The sequence below is a fragment of the Canis lupus genome, chromosome X (genome assembly GCF_003254725.2).
Source record: "Canis lupus dingo isolate Sandy chromosome X, ASM325472v2, whole genome shotgun sequence".
In the NCBI taxonomy this organism is placed as follows: domain Eukaryota; kingdom Metazoa; phylum Chordata; class Mammalia; order Carnivora; family Canidae; genus Canis; species Canis lupus.
This window is the reverse complement of record NC_064281.1, coordinates 76,825,175-76,843,894: the sequence shown is the minus strand read 5'-3', so window position 1 is coordinate 76,843,894 and position 18,720 is coordinate 76,825,175. Positions and strand designations below refer to the sequence as shown.

General features: G+C 45.4%; 1 long non-coding RNA gene and 1 other non-coding gene across 2 annotated transcripts; one reads left to right on the top strand and one right to left on the bottom strand.

The window, feature by feature from the left end:
• Window positions 1-6,564: 6,564 nt before the first annotated feature.
• On the bottom strand, window positions 6,565-18,439 carry LOC112649514 (uncharacterized). The gene is made up of 4 exons (XR_003129599.3): window positions 17,046-18,439; window positions 11,346-11,490; window positions 10,343-10,412; window positions 6,565-9,696 (listed from the first exon to the last, which is right to left on the bottom strand). It is a non-coding gene; the product is annotated as an uncharacterized LOC112649514 (long non-coding RNA).
• Window positions 15,334-15,440, top strand: LOC112649574 (U6 spliceosomal RNA). Its single transcript, XR_003129636.1, has one exon. It is a non-coding gene; the product is annotated as a U6 spliceosomal RNA (small nuclear RNA).
• Window positions 18,440-18,720: the final 281 nt, after the last annotated feature.

Below are 18,720 nucleotides of genomic sequence, written 5' to 3'. Positions count from 1 at the left end.
AGAACTTGTCCGTCTAGCTGGTCTTCTGGGGGAGGGACCTGTTGCCCTGATTTTCAGGTGTTAGCACTTGGGGGAGCTGCTCTGCCCCCTGCCTGGTGCAGGCCTCAGTGGGGGTTGTTTACCCCGTGAGGCCCCAGGAGCAACAGCCCTAGTGGCGGGGCCAGCTTGGAAACCTGGATTCAGCTCCGGCAGGAACTCCGGAGCTCTCTGTCTGCAGGGGCTGGATGCTCCAGGGGCGAGGCCGCTGATCTGCTCAGCTCGGGGCAGGAGCGTCCTTGCTGTCCTGGGCCCTCCTGGCCTCTGCCTGTCCCGGGGGTGGGGGGAGGCCGGATCCTGGGCTGTGTCCCAGCGCCCAGTGCGCCCGGGCCTGCGCTGTTGGATTCGGCTCCGGACCGAGCAGCACCCTCTCCGCGGAGCCTCCGCCCGAGCCCCTCTGAGCTGCTCCCGGGTCCAGCCATGCCTGCTGCAGCCCTTCAGGGAGCTCAGCGCACTCTCCCGGGGCGCAGTTCCTCTGTTACTGTCCCAGGGTGCCTGAGGGCATCCCCGCCCTCCTGGGGTCCTGCTCCAAATCCCTGCGAGGCTTTTCCACCCAGGAAGATTGGTGCAGCTCCTGATTCTCCGGGATGGAGCTCTCCTGTCCTGGTGGCACTCGCCCCGGCCTTAGCCTGGCTCCTCCCGGGGCCCCTCCCCTTGGATGACTTTTGTTTCTTTATTTCTTTTTTCCCCGTCTTCCTACCTTGATAGAAGCGTGAACTCTTCTCACTGTAGCATTCCAGCTGGTCTCTCTTTAAATCTCAGGCCCAATTCGTAGATTTTCAGGATGATTTGAAGGTTATCTAGGTAATTTGGTGGGGACAGGTGATTTGGAGACCCTACTCTTCCGCCATCTTGCCCCTCCCTTTCCTTCTCATTTCCCGTTTCAATGCTGGGTTTCTAGGACTTGGTGGTCAAGCTTGAACTAATCTTCCTGGAAATGGAGGTCATACCTCATGGAGGGTAGGGGTGGGTAACAACATCCATGTTGCTTCCTGTGGGTATTTCCAGTCATGCAGGTCTGAAGATGAAGAGATGCAGATGTAGAATTAGACCGATAGTGTCTGGCACACAGTAGACACCCAATATCTAATTAATTAACTAATTAATTAGATATAGATGTAGGCATAAACAGGAAAGGAAGCTGTGCGTGCATCCTTTAGATCTTTTTGTACAAATGAATTTTTCATAAAGAATTTGGATCACACTGTACTTCTTGTCTTGTGACGTGCTTTGAAGAAACATTTTGCTTCTGTTCATAAAAAGTATGCCTTTTCATTGGGGTGCAGGGTGGCAGGGGAGAACAGCTATAGATTATGGAGAACAATGCTACCTGGTGACCAGAGTCAGAACTGCAGGTGTGAAAGACTCAACTATGAGGCTTGGCAAAAGGTAGGCAATGGAAAGGCCTGTGGTGTTGGTGATGAGGGAGGGAGGTGAATAGATTCCATATCATAGGCTAGATAGATAGATAGATAGATATTTCTAGACTTTTCTACACACTGGCAGTCATCCTTCTACGTTCACACCCATCCTGGGATCTTTAAGCTTGGACTAGAAATCCAGCCCCTCTGTGAACTAAGTAAAAGTTGCATGATGAATGTTTGATGAACTTAGTTGAATGGATGAACTTAATGTTGGGTACTTAGTTGAATGAACTAAGTAAAAGTGTATGATGAATAATTGGTGTGGGGAAGTGTGAGACAGAGAAACATACACAAACTTGTGTATACAGAAAACTGCCAAATAAATTGTTTTGATCTGCTTGCAAAGCCGTGAATATATAAGTATCATATTTGTAATCAGCTTGCAATTATTTTACCTTTTCAATATTTTTTCAATGTTTCCATATTTAAAACACCATAGAAATGAAGATTTATAAAACAAAAATATCTCTATCTCCGACAGTGCATATGCAGTGAATTATTATCAGAGACATCTATTCAGTGTGCTACTTTCATACTGCAGGATATGAACATGTTTCTACGTTGCTAAATAAACATATTTCTACACTATTACTTTGTGACTCAGTAGCTGATTTACCTGTTTTACAAAGCTTGATCTCAAGAGTTGGTCCTGTTGCCAGTTAATGCTTCTCTTTGTCTAACACATATAAAAAAAACTATAGAAATACATATTTTTAAAAGCTGAAATTACTATGTTGCTCCCATCTGTCCCTACCTTTTTCCAACACCATGGTACAAAGATATTCTCTGTTAACTTATTGGTGCCTATTTCCCAAATTTTTCTCTGTATGTAGTGCACTAACATATTTAATCACACGCATACCTATACACCCATGTTAATATATATTCTTTTGCAGAAATGGGGTCATATTTTGCTTTAGACATTATGGTATCCTTATTTCACTTGGTATGGCTTATTTAGACTGGCATGTTTTCATGTGTTTATTAGGCATTTATATTCCTTGTTATGTGCATCCACTCTTGATACCATTGACCTATCTCTATTGTTTAAGAACATTTTGCACATTGCATATGTAAACAGGTGTCTGAATGTAAGTTGTAAATGATTTCTCCCAGATTTTCACACACCCTTTAACGTTTGCTGTGCAGATGGTATTTGATTCTTTTTAATGAGAGTTAGTATTTTAAAAGTATTTCTGCACATTGTTTGAAAAAGAGCAAGCGAATAATAATGCCTTCAGAGATGTGGAATGATGGCTCATAGGACAAATGGGTGACAGCTTAATGAGTTGTTGTAACTCCTGGAACAGTAATTTACAAGGTTGTTTCCTGGATTTTGTTACTTACGTTTTAACTTCTGTCCCCTGATCATTGGTAAGTATTGGTCTTGCACAGAGTACTTGGGATTCAATGAGCTGAACTGTAAAATACCTTTCATATAGCAGCTGTCCATGTTAATATCCTACCACTCAGTTTCCCTTTTCAAAAGGCAACAGTGTGTGTTGCTTCCTGGGTCCCCTTCAACACCCCAAGAATCAGCCAGTCTGTGTGGCCCCCATATCCAGGCCTCTTGGCTCATGGCTTATGGGGCAGGATTTCATCCCCACCATCATCTTCATGCTAAATGAGGACATAACACCGCTCAATTTCCATATCAGGGAAGGTTCCCACTATCAGTCCTTAAGCCCTGGAAATCCATCATCCAAAGGGGAGGCTGCTGATTGGCCTGTGAGGATGGCAAGGGATAGATGTCTGACTCTGGAAAACTTACACAGCTCTGTGAGTCTGAGGTTGGCCGTCTGTAAAGTGGGACTAAGGGTGCCTGCTTCCAGACTTCTAAGAAGAAGAGGAGAACACCTCAAAGAATGTTTGGCCTGTAGTAGAACTTGAGGTATATTACTCCTGGCCTACCCTGCCTCCTCTGCCCATGAAGTAGAAGATTTGAAACATCATCTGGAAGTGTAGCAGCAGGAAGTGAACTTTGGTCCCATTTCATCATTTCCTTTTCCCCCTTGTGCTTTCCTGTCTCCTTATTTTACTTCTACTTTGACATGAATTAAGTTTATTTTTTTATTTTTTTATTTGTATTTTTTACTGAGCCTCAGGAAGAAGAGATAGTATAGAAGAACAAATAATAGTAACAGGTCAGCTAAATAGAAGATGAGAGTCATCAAACATGGGTCTCATTTGCCAGACCCATCACTGACCACAGGACCTTGAGTGAGTCCCCTCCCTGTGCTGGCCTCCAGCCTAACCCAGAAGAACACTCAATGTGTACACAGGGGTTGGGGCAGGGGCCTTGGGGTCAGAAGGATGCTGGGAATCAGTATTTGCATAATCTTGAACAAATAATGTATCCCACTGTGTGTGCTATAATTGTTGGTATCTTTTATTATTGTTATTGCTAGTGTTGCTGTTTTCAGTTTTATTAGTATTATTAATTATTCCTGCCATCCAGCCAACGTGTGAATGATAGAAGTGGGTATTAACTGCCAGATAGTACAAGATAGTTCATTTACAGAGGAACCCAGCTGAGGGTGGGGAATAGAGGAAGTGAAGACAGAGAATAAATGTGAAGTAAGCAGACAGGTACTGGGCTCTCTGAGTACCATCTTCACCTGACCCTGGGAAGGTTCTGACCCCAGGGCACTCTTGGTTTTCAACTGCAGACAGCAGCAACCTGGGGACTGCCCTGGAGCCATGGGGCTGAAGGGCTATGTCCTCATCAGCTCTCTCCCCATCAAGGGCCACCAGTGCTGCCCCTCCATCTAAACCCATCTCCTTTCCCTTTGCTCCTGGGTATCAGGGAAGGTCTAACTGTGGAACCTCCTAGAACTGACCTTGAAGGGCTTTCCTCATACAAATGATTTTCTATCCACTGCAGTCTCTGAAAGTTGTCCTGTACACCAGCAAGCAGGGAGGGGTCTCTGAGATAAAGACAGAAATGCCTACCTCTCAGAGGCATGTCATAGCTACATGTTTTTGCCTGACATATTGTACTCTGATAAGTAATGACTATCCATTTCCTATACACAATATATTAATATAGACATATGTACACAGAACTATCTCTTCTCTCTCTGTCTCTCTCTCTTTTCTCTCTGAATTTTCCTGAGAATAACAATCTCCAGCTTTCTTTTCTCATTCAGTATCTCATCTCAATGTTTGCAGCTACATTTTTGTAGTTACTGTGTTTGGATAGCTTTTCACAGATTAGTTGGGCATTCCTATTGCTTTTAATAACAATTCTAGGTTAATCTCAGTTTCTGATATCTCTACTGTTTTTTTTTTTTTTACATATCAAGGACTTTTATCCTATGTCATCCATATATGTGGGTAATTTTTCCTTCCCAGGTTTTCATGTGCTCTTTAACGCTATTTTTTCCCAAGAAAATGTTGTTTTTAAATTTGAGTAGATTTGTATGACTAAGCAATTATACTGTTCCCTCTATAAAAACATTTTAATAATATGCCAGGGGCACAGAGCACCATCTCCAGGTTTACCAGGGTAACAGATCATTCTCTGCCTCAACAGCCACATGGCCCTGGGCACACACACAGCCTGGGCTTTAGGGGGTCCAGGATTTTAGACTCTACCCCACTGTTCCCAAAGAGTCTCTGACCCTCTCTGACTTTACCTTTCTTCATCTGTGGTACAAAAATGCCTGCCTCAAATGGATTTTGCAGGGATTTGACACAACATGCAATGTCATTCTTTATTATCAGAAGAATCAGGGGGACCCTGGCTGGCTCAGTCTGTAGAGCACATGACTCTTGATCTCAAGGTTGTGAGTTCCAGCCCTGTGTTGGGTGTAGAGATTACTTAAAAATAAAATCTAAAAAAAAAAAAAAAAGAATCAGGGATTCTGAGTGAGACAAATAAACAGAACTACGGTGCCCTTTGGGTGGATTAGTATCAGTTAAATATTGGCTTCCCAGCCTCAAGCAACCACCTGCTCAATCACAGGGATCTACTCAGACTAGAAGAAAAACACAACAAAGATGCTGAGGATGAAGATGACCACACTCAAGGGTTTCTTGTCAGGGATACGTTCTCAGGGTCCTGCACCAGCCTGGGTGAGGTCCTCCTCTGGGATTGTGTGCTTGGCCTGGAGGAAGTGAAGGGAGGGATATGGGAGATCAGCAGAGCCAGGAGCCCTGAGTCTCATCCCGAGGTCATTCAGTCTCCACTCACTTGGCCTGAATTCCTGGGCCTCACCTTGGGCCAGGTGAGAACCAGTGTACTCCCAGGGGCTGTCGTGAAGTCACCTGGGCTAGAGAAAGGACAGGTGGCATCCATTAGGACCAAAGTGGTGACAGTCTGACTGCACAGTGCCATTTCACAATCTACGCAAAGCAAACATGGCTCCATATTTACCGCAACATATGCACTGGAAAGAGCCCTGTGGCACAATGAGTACTGGGAAAACTCCTGAAACCAACATGTCTGTCAATAAAGAAATGAGACCCAAAGAATTCATAATATAATATACACCTGTTCAAAACAACTAGGTAATTTAATGTGTATGGAGACAGAAATGTTCAGGATGATGAGTGAGATCAACAAGCAAAACACATTACCTGCAAGTTCCCATTATTCCCTCCTTGGTTCCTCCCAGAAACCTCCTATCTCCATGCACCCCCAACACTCACTTCTGAGACCACTGGAGGTTCGTCCCAGACTGGGTAGTAGAGAAAGCCTGCGTCCTTCCTGCTGCTCCTGGGAGAGGGTGGGCAAGGAGCTGCAAGAGGGTGTGGGAATCTGGGATAGAGGAAGTGCTCTGGGTCTCCTTGGGGCTGGTGTCCCTCACAATAGCATGTTATTCATGATGCATACACTGGAGAAACATGAACCCTGGGACAGCTGGACAGCTGGACAACCCCAGTCCTCCAACAATGGTCCTGCTCCCATTGCCACTCAGCAACCAAGTTCCTTCCATATCCTTACTGTGCCTGCCCCCAGACTCTTTGGTTGGTACCTCTACCCCTCCCAGAGACCACCTTTGGAGAGATTATCAACCAGGGTAGCTAGATTAGGAGGTTTACCTGCACCCCAGGGATGGTTTTCTTTTTAATTTTTATTTATTTATGATAGTCACACACAGAGAGAGAGAGAGAGAGAGAGGCAGAGACACAGGCAGAAGGAGAAGCAGGCTCCATGCACCGGGAGCCCGACGTGGGATTCGATCCCGGGTCTCCAGGATCGCGCCCTGGGCCAAAGGCAGGCGCCAAACCGCTGTGCCACCCAGGGATCCCCCAGGGATGGTTTTATAGTCTCATTTACTCCATAAAATGGCCTAAGGACTGGACTGTCTAACTCCATTTTCAGAGTAAGACACTGAGTCACAGCAATGTCTTGACCAAAGTCACACAGCTAGTATGTTTTGGGTCTGGGAAAGAACCCATATTCCTATTCTATACCCTCATGCCCTTAACCACTAGGCTAGACTCTTTGGATCTACCTGTTGGTTTTCCACAATATTGAGAAAACACCGAGGACTGAGGAACCACATTCCCCATAACCTTAAAGGGTTGTGGGAGTTCCACCCACAACACAGCATTCACCTGGAATTGCTGGTGGGGGTAGCAGTGGAGGTCTGGATGAAGGTACAGATAAACTTACAAAAAGGTGAATGTCACTTATATATCAATGAAACTGGGTTGGGAGGGGGTATGGGAAGAAGTTATGAACGGAACCCTAAGGCTTTCTTTCCACTTCAACAACAAACAACAATACCCCCTTCGAATTACATATGCTTGACACCATCACACAGCATTCCCTATCAGGGTCTTATGATGATACTCATGCTGAAGAAGACAATTGTTCTCTGGGAATCAAGGTGTCAGGATGGGGAGGGCAACAATAGGAAGATCTGCTTCCAGTGACAGGGATTGTTACTATGTACAGACCCTGTGACAGTCACTTCACAAGGTCGTTTGATTCAACTTTTACAGCAGCCCAAAAGATGGACATTATTAGGCCCCTTTTGCAAATGAGGAAAATGAGAGGTTAAGTAATGGGCCAAGTTCAGAAAGTAAGGATTTGGGGTGAGAGCCATCACTCCACAACCTGTGTCCCTAACACCCAGGATGTGCAGGTTAGACAGGCATGGGCACACAGCCCGGTGTGTCCCACCTACACCACATGTCCAAGACACCAGGGCCCTGCACACCTCCCCTGTGGACTGACCCAGAGGAAAAGCACATTTTCTCCTTTTCCTCTTCCCTCCCATGTCTTCTGCACCCCTCATATTCTTCCTCTCTCTCCTCCATTTCCTTTCCCCTATGTAGCATCCACCTAGACAGTCCTGACTCCTTTCTCCAATACCACCAGAAGCAACATTTGGAACCCAGACTCTAGGGTTGTCTTCACGTTTCTGCTTCCCTCCCTTCCTTCAAGTCCCTACCAAAGGCTCCAGAGAGAAGAGGGAATGGGGTGGGAGCCCAGGGCTCTGCTACCTCACTAGGGGTCCAGCATTCTGCAGGACCATGACCCCCACCGCCCATCCTGGGATGGCCCAGGATGCTGGGGCAGGGAGATGAGTGAGACAAGGCCCAGGAGGCAGAGAGGGAGGGGGGTGAAGACAGAAGACGGGGTAAAGGTAGGAGGGGAGACGTAAGAGAGACACAGGGGAGTAGAGACAAAGAATGAAGAGAAAGCAAAGCAAAGGGAAGGGAAAGAAGCTCTACCATGGTGGTGGGGTCAGGGAGGAAGAGAGAAGGAGGAAATGGCTTCATGGCTGCAGCCTTTTCCTTCATCTGCCCTGTCACCCAAGGTAGGAATGGAAAACATGCATGTGTTGGGCTGGGGGCCCATTGGATGCTGGTTGAAACTTTGTCACCTGTGTGAGCTCAATTCGAGCTGGGCATGGAGAACAAGGCAACCACGGGGGCAGGAGACCTGTCCCAGAAGGAGTAAAGGGTCAAGCCCCAGGTCAGCATAGGGCTGAGGGTCTGTGGTCTCCTCTTATGACCACTGCCCTCTCTCCTGATGGCCCCTGTGCACCTGTGATTATCTCAGTTGGTTCCTCGCCTGAGGGATTATATCCATGTCAGGCTCACCAGGGTTCCCCTGAAGGACCAGTCAGGTTGATGAGATGTGTGGAGGGAGGGGAGGGGGAAGTTCCTCTGAGAGGCCTGTCCTTCATTCTCAAGCACCTCTGCCCTCTGCCTTCCATCCCTGCCCCAGGAACGCTCTCTGCTCACTGGCAGTCACCCACTTCTGGCCCCCTGACTCAGGGAACCCTGGTGTCTCCCAAGGAGGGCCCAGCTCCTGGCATTCAGCCAAAGGAACAGGACCTCAGCCCTCAGCATGGGGCAGGAAAGCCATTAAGGCCACCTGAGATTGGGGGTGGGATACATCTGGTTCAAGAAAAGGAGGCTCCCTCTCAGAACAAGGGAGGGAAGCCTTGTCTCAGAAGGGAGTAGGAAGACCTGTCTCAGCATGAAACCCTGGGCTGGAGGACCCTTCTCGGTCCAGGACACCAGCACCTGGCTCAAGGTGTTCACTCTGATCCTGGAAAGGAGCGGGATTCCTGCTTCCTAGAACACACCCATGGGAAGGCCTGAGTCTTAGTCTATTCAGGCTACTATAACAAAATACTACCAACTAGGTGTCTGGTAAATGACAGAAACTTACTGCTATCCATTCCGTAGGCTTAAAGTCTAGATCAAGGCAGCAGCATGGTCGCTTTCTGATGAGGGCCCTCTTCCTGGTTCATACCTGGCACTTTCTTGTTATGTCCTCACATGGTAGAAAGGGTTAGGGATCTCTCTGGAGCCCTTTATATAAGGGCACTCATCCCATTCAGGAGTGTTGCATCCTCATGACCTAAGCATTTCCCAAAAACCCACCTCCTGATACTGTCATCTTTGGGTGTCAGGATTTTTATAATTTTCCAGGGTGGGATGGGGGACACAAACATCCAGAACATAGCAACATGTTAGAGAAAGCTGAGAGAGCAGAAGATGGTAAGAAAGAGACCCCAGACCAGGCAAACAGGTAAGCAGTTCAGAAGAAGGAAAGGAGACCTCTAGGCACAGGTGAGGGACACAGAAAGAAGAGAAGGCAGAGCATGTGGTCCTCCGCATGGCTGCTACTTCCCGCAGACAGGCACTGCTGGGTAACTCAGGCTCCCAGGGTCAGAGGTCCCCAGGAAAGTTGACATGGATTCCCTTCTGGCCACAGCTCTACAACCTTCAGCCCCTTCGCTTTGTTCAACTTTCAGGCTAACTTCTGCTGAGAAATATGAGGAGGGAATTGTAAAAGGAATCCTAAGGAAAGAGAGACATGTGCACCCCTATACCCCCAGCCCCCACCTTTCCACATAGGTACCTTCTACCACCTCCTGTCATCTCTCAAATGAGTGCTACCACACACTGTCAACCCCAAATTTGATCTGGATCCCTCTTTCCATCTCATTTTTGGAGATGTTCAGGATCTTGACTGTGGAGACCTATAAAATGTCATATAGGCCATCTAGCGCTGTATGGCCTGTGGCTGCACAGGTTCAAGGACAACAGCTTTTGGTGAAGAAGAGTTAGAGTGATGGCTACTATGTATGGCCTCAGAGACAAATCTTCCCTCCAGCCCATGGGTTCCATCCTCTACCATAAGGACAGCACTGGGCCTAGGGTCTTACCTCAGGGAAATTCTCTTCAATGATCTGCAGGGTGGCAGCCATGCAATTTCCCCAATTCAGGATTATATCAGTATCATGTCCCACCCACCAAATCTTTGGGAAGCCAACAGGAGGCAACCAGAAGGCTGAGAAGGGTCCAGAGCCAGTACCAACCTCTCCCCACATTACCATCCCTTAGTCTTCCTTCCAAGCAGATCCCTGTGCCCTCACATGCCCTAGAATTACTGTTGTCAACTGTACCTGGGTCAAAGCAGAGCCTCTGGAGGTCAAGGGTTTGCTGGGAGACATCATAGTGTTTGTTCATGGTCGCCTGCAGAGAGAGATGGAGAGAGCCACTGTGAAGCTCTGGTGGGGGTAGAGAAATTAGGGACTGGAGGAAGAAGAGGTGGGTCTGGATGTTGGCTCACAAAGGGCCTTGATCCTGCATTACTTTTATCTGCTCCATTTCTTCTGGCTCCAACTTGTACCACACCAAGGAGGGTACATCAGAAGGACTGACAAAAGGTATCTATAGATAGAAAGGAAGGGTAGGGTAAGCACCAGGAACTCTCATGCTAAATAAGACAACCAACCTCTGGCCTGTCCTCCTTCCCCAAGACTCTCATTCTAAAGGAGAAGACCAACCCCTGGCCATGTCCTCAGCATGCGCCTTCTGGTTCTCTTCATTACACATCTTATAGCCAGTACCCTTCAATGAGCAGTCAGTGTCAGCATCCTGGACAAAGTACTAGGTCTGTGTTTTCACATAGTGGAATCACAGGCAGCACAAGCAACAGAAAAAGTCTTGGAGAACCAACTCTTCCCCTTCCCTGTGCCCATTTCTCTGGCTTCACCATTCTCTCATACATCACCAGTGGTGAAGGGGACACTGCAATGGCTCAGGATTGAATTCAGTAGCCATGTATTATACTTTCTCCCATAGGGCATCTAGGGGGTATAAGGATAGCAGAGAAGAGTGACAACACGGAATTAAGGCTGGAGAACAGATCCTCTTCCAACCATCTACTGAACTTGAAAAGAAACTGCTAAAAAAGGGACCATGGACATAATTTCTTACATTTGTGCCAAATATGGATTTTTTAAATCCCCTTTCTCTCCTTCAGAGCTCTCCTCCAAATAAACACTTAAGATATTAGACATGATCTTCCTTTTATAAATTTCCAGGAGATCCCACCTTGTGAAGATGCTACTTGCCATTTAGACAAGGTCTCCAGGGATTTAACCCCCCATCTCCCACATTCACCTTGAGCCAAACTCAGGCATCCAGTGGAATGTTGTTCCATCCAGTGGAAAGCTGTTCCATCTCCTTTGCCTTTAGCCATCCTCTACTCTAATCTCTTTATATCACTTCTGTGGACCTGCCCTTAGATGACCAAGGCTGATATCTTCTAGTAAAAGAAGAAAAAAAAAAGGATACATTACAGAACCCATCTATCCTAGCAAAGTAACCTAGCATCTCTACACAAGACCAACACAACTGCCCCTGACCTGTCTCTCTTGCACATTCCATACATTTGCAAGGACACTCGCTGTGATCCTGAACCAGCTCCCATGGTTCCATCCCACCAGTGCACCCTTATTTCCCTCCCTGGAGGAATTCTCTTTCCATATATTCACATTAGCATAGGCAAGGCTTTAATAATGCCATTGGCTTCTCCTATGGTAGAGTCAGTTGGCCTAGTGGGTGCTGTAGGGATGTGGAGAGAAAGAAGGACTCCATGAATTCTAAAAAAATGATTTCTACATTTTTGCCCACAGATACCAGGACTACCATTAGGACTGCTTGACCAGTAATTAATTCCTAGGCTCTGTCATGTAGAAAATAAGGATATAGTTAACTACACAGGGTTATGTATGCCACTGGCTAGTACATGTCAACTGTGATGACTGATCACTTACCGTTGTAAAAACAAAACAAAACAAAACAACAACAATAACAACAACAACAAAAACAAACCACCATCAACAACAAACATTGTGCCCATGGACCCCAAAGGGAGTCACTTGAACTAAGCCCATGTCACCAAACCGAGACTGAATACATAACCTATTTGTAGTTTCAGTCTGCATCACAAATATAATCTAATCTAGTCAGTCTAGAATCTCCTGGTCAGTACTAATGATGTAATATGCCTAATAGATCCCTGCCATCCCTTAAAAGGAAGGTGACCTTGTCTTAAACAATCCACTATTTTCTAGTAATTTCCTTGTCCTGCCTCCTTCTGCCTATAAAAGTCTTCTGTTTTGTACAGCTCTTAGGAGCTTCTTTCCATTTGCTGCATGGGATGCTGCCCAATTCACGGATTGTTGAATAAATCCAATGGATCTTTAAATTTTACTCAGCTGAATTTTTTTTCTTAACACTCTTATTCGGGGATCCACATAAGTATCATTCATTGTTGTTTCTCCATCTTGTTCACAGATGCATGAAGGATGAATGCCAGAAATGTCATGTTTATACTGGTTTTCATAATTCCTTGGGAAACACCCAGGTATCCAGCTCCTCTTTGAAAGGAAGTATGTCTATCAATGTACTCTGAAATCAGGAAGAAGAGTATAAAAGAAACAAAATTAAAACCAAATCAAAGTAGAAAATATACCAATGACCCAAATAACAGAGCAAAGTCCTGTGATAGCATTTATGGATAATGAAGAAATATCATTGACTTTTTTTCTTTTTTTTTTTTTTAAGATTTTATTTATTTATTCATGATAGCCACACAGAGAGAGACAGAGAGGCAGAGACACAGGCAGAGGGAGAAGCAGGCTCCATGCAGGGAGCCCGACGTGGGATTCGATACCGGGTCTCCAGGATCGCGCCCCGGGCCAAAGGCAGGCGCCAAACCGCTGTGCCACCCAGGGATCCCTCATTGACTTTTTTTCATCTAAAAAGAAATATAGCAAGCAGCATGCTTAAAAGTTTGGAAAATTCCACTGTGCATCTGCCTCCTGGGAGATGAGCGGTAGCAAGAATTCTCAGGCCAGGAGAGAACAAGCACAGGAAGAAGGGTTGGGCAGAGAGTCCATTCTGAGATCTTAGTTCCTGCTCTGCCATTTCCAGGCTGGGTGACCTGGCACAAGTTAATTAATGACTATAACTCCCTCCTCCAACCTGAGCTCTAAGCTAATAATAGAATCTGCCCTGACTGTGTGATGTTATGTTTCAAGAGTCAAAGGCAAGTTCCCCACCTGAATGGAGAAGTATATAAATGAACAGCAAGTCTGAAGAAATATCCAGCATTAAGCCTGGTGAGACAAAATGATGGAAGATTTGGAAAGAGAAGGGGCAAGAGTTGAAGGTGTTATAGCAAATAACATTAACGCACGTTCAATTGTTCCCCCCCCAAAAAGAAAGGGAGCAATACAGAAGATATATTTAGAGAAATGATAGTTGAGAAGTTTAAAAAGTGACAAAAGACATCAAGTTGTAGATTCACGAACCTCTGTGTTTGTCCAGCCTAGAGTGGTATGAGGAAAACCAAACCTAGGCCTATCACAGTAACACTGTTGACATCCAGAGATAGTACTCAAAGCTGAGAGAGGAAGAAAAGGCAGGTCATCCTCAAAGAGGCATCAATCAGACTGGAATCTCATCTTTCAACAGAAACAATGGAATCTAAAACAGAATGAGCTTATATCTTCCAAGTGCAGAAGGAAAATAATTGCAAACCTAGAATTCCACACCTAGAAAGAAATGTCTTTCAAAAAAGGAAAGCAGTCATTTTAATGTAACAAATAGGCAAATTTGGCACTCAAAGTCTCAAGTTAAAGGAAATAGCAAAGTTTCTTCTTTAGGCAGAAGAAATATGACCCCAGGTGGAAAGGCAGATATGGAAAAGAAAGAAAATTACATTGATGAATATGTGAACAAGTTTAACTGAGTGTTAACTGTGTAATTTACAATTTGGGAAGGGCAAATTAAAACAGCATTTTAATTTTCTCCATATTTAAATCCCAGAAAACATTATTGTCACATATTATACAGTTAACACTCAGTTAAACTTGTTTACATATTCACCAATGTAGTTTTCTTTCTTTCTTGGAATTCTCTGTGATGAGAATGATAAGCCTGTCTTTTGTATGTCAGTGAGACGACTTTTGGAAAACTTCTAAGGTTGAGGGCTGGTTGCCAGGAGAACCAACCGTGTGATTAGAGGTTTAAAACAGTCAGTCCCACTCCTCTGACCCCTGGGGAGGGGAGAGGGACTGGAGATTGAGTCCAATCGCCAATGGCCAATGATTTATTATGACTATGTAATGAAGCCTCCATGGTGATAGTTCATCTGCAGGACTGTGGACTTTTAACATTTTGTCCCCTTTTCAGTGGGCCAAAGTAAAAATATTCATTGACCATTACAGTTATTTGCTGACCTTTTTTGATGGTGACACTATTGCGACCAAATTGACTTTACCATCTTGGCTTTAGTAAGTATAGAAGGCAATGGATTACCATCTTTATTGCTCTAGTGTGTTAAACATTATATGCTAGTAGAATCTAGTTTAATTATTTCAGGTGGAAAAGTATTCTTTGTGTTACCATTCTGAATGTGTTTGGACTAAACAAACAATAAACTCTGATGTCTGAAGGAAAAAAAAAGGACTGGGTTCAGAGCTTCCAGATTAGTAAGAAAGAATGCATCCTTGTGCCACCGTGTCATGCCCCAAATTCCATTGGGACAGAAGCCTCTGCGTTTGGAGCCTCACTCCATGTATCTCTTCATCTGGCTATTGATTGCTATTCTTTAATATCCTTTGTAATAAACCAATAATCTAGTGAGGAAATGGATTTCTTGGGTTCTGTGAGGCACTCCAGCAAATTAATCAAACCCAAGGGAAGGGGTTGTGGGAACCTCTGACTTACAGCCAGTCAGTCAGAAGCACATGTAACAACTTGGACTTGAGATTGGCATCTGAAGTAGAGGGCGGTCATGTGGGACTGAGCCCTCAACCTGTGGAATCTGAATCTATCTGCAGTTAGATAGTGTCAAAATTGAGTTAAATTATAGGACACCCAGCTTCTGTAGGAGACTTGCTTGCATGTGTGGGGGGAAATCCCACACACTGGAATAGCATACAGGATATTAAAAGTTAAAACTGGCAGAAGTAAATGGAGAAGTGGACAAATCCACTATCATAACTGGAAATTTTTAACACATCTCACTGAGTGGTAGCTAAAACAGGCAAACAAAAATTCAGTTAGATGAAATAGATTTAAACAATATTATTAACAAGTGCTCGCTTCAGCAGCACATATACTAAAATTGGAATGATACAGAGAAGATTAGCATGGCCCCTGTGCGAGGACGACATGGAAATTTGTAAAGCACTCTGTATTTAAAAAAATAAATGGAATATTACTCAGCCATTAGAAACGACAAATACCCACCATTTGCTTCGACGTGGATGGAACTGGAGGGTATTATGCTGAGTGAAATAAGTCAATCGGAGAAGGACAAACATAATATGGTCTCATTCATTTGGGGAATATAAAAAGTAGTGAAAGGGAATAAAGGGGAAAGGAGAAAAAATGAGTGGGAAATATCAGAAAGGGAGACAGAACATGAAAGACTCCTAACTCTGGGAAACGAACTAGGGGTGGTGGAAAGGGAGGTGGGCGGGGGGTGGCGGTGACTGGGTGACGGGCACTGAGGTGGGCACTTGATGGGATGAGCACTGGGTGTTATTCTATATGTTGGCAAATTGAACACCAATAAAATAAATTTATAAAAAATAAATACATAAATAATAATAAATAAATAAATGTTACTAATAAATTTATTTACTTAATTGACACAGGACAGTGCACATAATAACTACACATGGAACACTGCAGAATAAGTTACCCGCTGGGCCATAAAGGAAGCCTTGAGTAACTTCCATGAGCATAATACAATCTAGCCTGAATGGTCGGTATGAAAATTCAAAGGTAATGTTGGGTTCTCTGCCCCTGTCCTGCCTTTACATGAATCCCAAGAATGTTAATTCCCAATAATCCCCACCTCCTTCAGCTCCAAATGACTCTTTCCAGGTACAAAACCCTGGACTTGAGAGGAGCCCATGACTCAGGCCTTTCCCCTCAACTAGATGTCTTTTTTTTTTTTTAATCAACTAGATGTCTTAAAATATTCCTGAGATTTGCTTTAATCAGGTATGTTAAGATGACAGATATGGAGACAATGTCCTTGAAAGAGGAGTTTATTACCTATGCTCCCAAGAGGAGGGGACATGCCATAACACTCAGGGCCACATAAGGAAACACCCGGGTTGGTCAGGAGCAGAGAGAATGAGGGGAAAACATGATCCATAGTCATTATTCTGGCTTTATGAGAAGGATTGGGAGAGGTAGGATGAGTATGCTGTGTATAACTTTAGATTGGATAGTTTGAATAATTTTGGTGGGCTCTGGACTAGAAGGGTGGCCCTTAGTTGTCCAGTATCTGGACTTGGGGTGATTTGGGGCAAAGAGAATATTGAATGGGGGTGTGAGAGTTTGATAAAGGAGGTGGTGGGAGGTGTGGACTTTAGATTGGTTGGTCTGCATATGAAAACTATTGATTGCTATCTCAAGGGATTAGCTCACCCTAGGAGAGACCCTCACCAGGTCCACAAGGCCCCTATTTTGTCACAGCATCATAAAATATAGTTAATAGAAACCCCGATGAATATGCCAAGGGGAAGATTTCACCTGAGTCATGACCACAGCCGCAGGAGGGAGAGGTTTTCTATGTAGAACTAGGATAGGTGTGCCATGGTCCATGTCCTCAAGAGAACAGAAAACACTCATCCTGGGCACTTGCCACCCGCTCCATCTAAAAGGGGACTGCTGGGTGTCTTTCTGGATGGGGCTGGGAAGGGGGGCCCAGAACCCTCTTGGCCTGGGGGGTCCCGAGACTGAAGACCAGCAATGACCAACCCACCCATGGGCTGACCTGCGTACAGTTACCTGTCACCAACGTCCTCACAGGGGGCTCATGAGGTGAATCCGTGGGGTCTGTAGCTGGAGGTTTGGAGAAGATCCCTGAGAAAGGCAATTCTAGACCCCAAACCACTTTGTCAGGGCCACACAAACAAGATGAAGTCCTAATGGGAAAACCCTTTTCCCAAGGGCATAGAGAGGAAAGCTCTGGCAGCCAGAAGAAAACAAAGGCAAAAAGCAAAGCAAAACAAGCCACATAACTACCCATTCTTACTTCCCCCTGAGTTTTGCGACCAGCCTAATGCCCCAGGAGCCATTTCCAAATGCACCACTCTTGCACAGGAGGCCAACCAGAGTCAGGAGGCCTGGGACCCAGGTACTTGTAGCTATAAATCCAAGAGATTCCGTGGCCCACTGTATAACATGGTGTTCTTCCACTTTTCCTCAAAAAGGGACTCTGACCACATAGTCACCAGCTCCTTGCTTTCTCTGAGGTTGCTGAGTCTTAGATACAGGAGTTTCTCTGGGATCACTCAGATACTACTTAGAGAAATAGAAACTGGAACTGGCTCCAGAAGACAGGATGATGCTGCCATGCATAGCTGCAATGAGCTCTTTCTGCAAAACCCTTGAGCAACATGGGTTTGAACCACACAGGTCCATTTATAAGCAGATTTATGCTTTACAATACAATATCATAAATGTATTTTCTCTTATGATTTTCTTTTCTCTAGCTTACTTTCTTGTAGGGGTACAGTATACATACAAAATATGTGTTAGCCAACTGGTTGTGTTATCAGTAAGGCTTCCAGTCAACAGTAAGCTATTAGCAGTTAAGTTTTTGGAGAGTCAAAAGTCGTAGATGGATTTTTGACCTAGCTGGGGGGAGTTGATCCCCCAACCTCCTAGCTGTTCAAGGAACAACTGTATATGAGATCTGAAATAAAGTAACAGAAACAGTTGGAATAGCCACATGGCAGGCAGTAACTCCAGCACATTCCAAAGGGCTTACACACAAAACAGTTGTGAAGTGTAAGGAAACAGCAAACAGTTGGTGGGTCTCTGTGAGGAGAGTATGGAAAAAAGCACGGTTTTTCCTTTAAAAAATGTAGTCAATGGGAGGCCACCACCAGAAAGATGGTGGAGGAGTAGGGTCCCCAAGTCACCCGGCCCCACCAACTTACTTAGATAACTTTCAAGCCATCCTGAACACCTACAAATTGGATCTGAGATTTAAAGAGAGAACAGCCAGAACGCTACAGGGAGAAGGGTTTTCGCTTCTAACAAGGTAGGAAGGCAGAAAAAATAAAAATAAAAAAGAATCAAGTGGGGGAGGGGCACCATGAGAAGCCTGGCTAAGGCCAGCGGAGAAAGCCTCTGGGACAGGAAAGCCCAGCCCCGGAGAAGCGGGAACTTTAAAAAATCCGCACCGGATTCTTCCCGGATGAAAAGGCGCTTAGCAGGGAAACCGGGCAGAACCACAAGAGGGGCAGAGGAGCCTCCAGTCTCCCGGAGTCACTAATAGAGGAAGTGCTGCCCCGGAGGAGAGCGCGCTGCACTCCTTGGGCCGATCTCGGTCAAGGGCTGGAGCGCGCCCCAGGCGGGGCACGGGGAGAAGCCGGTTGGTCAGTGGGCGGCTCTGGACCGAGGGGGCTGCGCCCTGCTGCCTTCGGAGCCGCGCCCTGGGAGCATGATTCCAGCA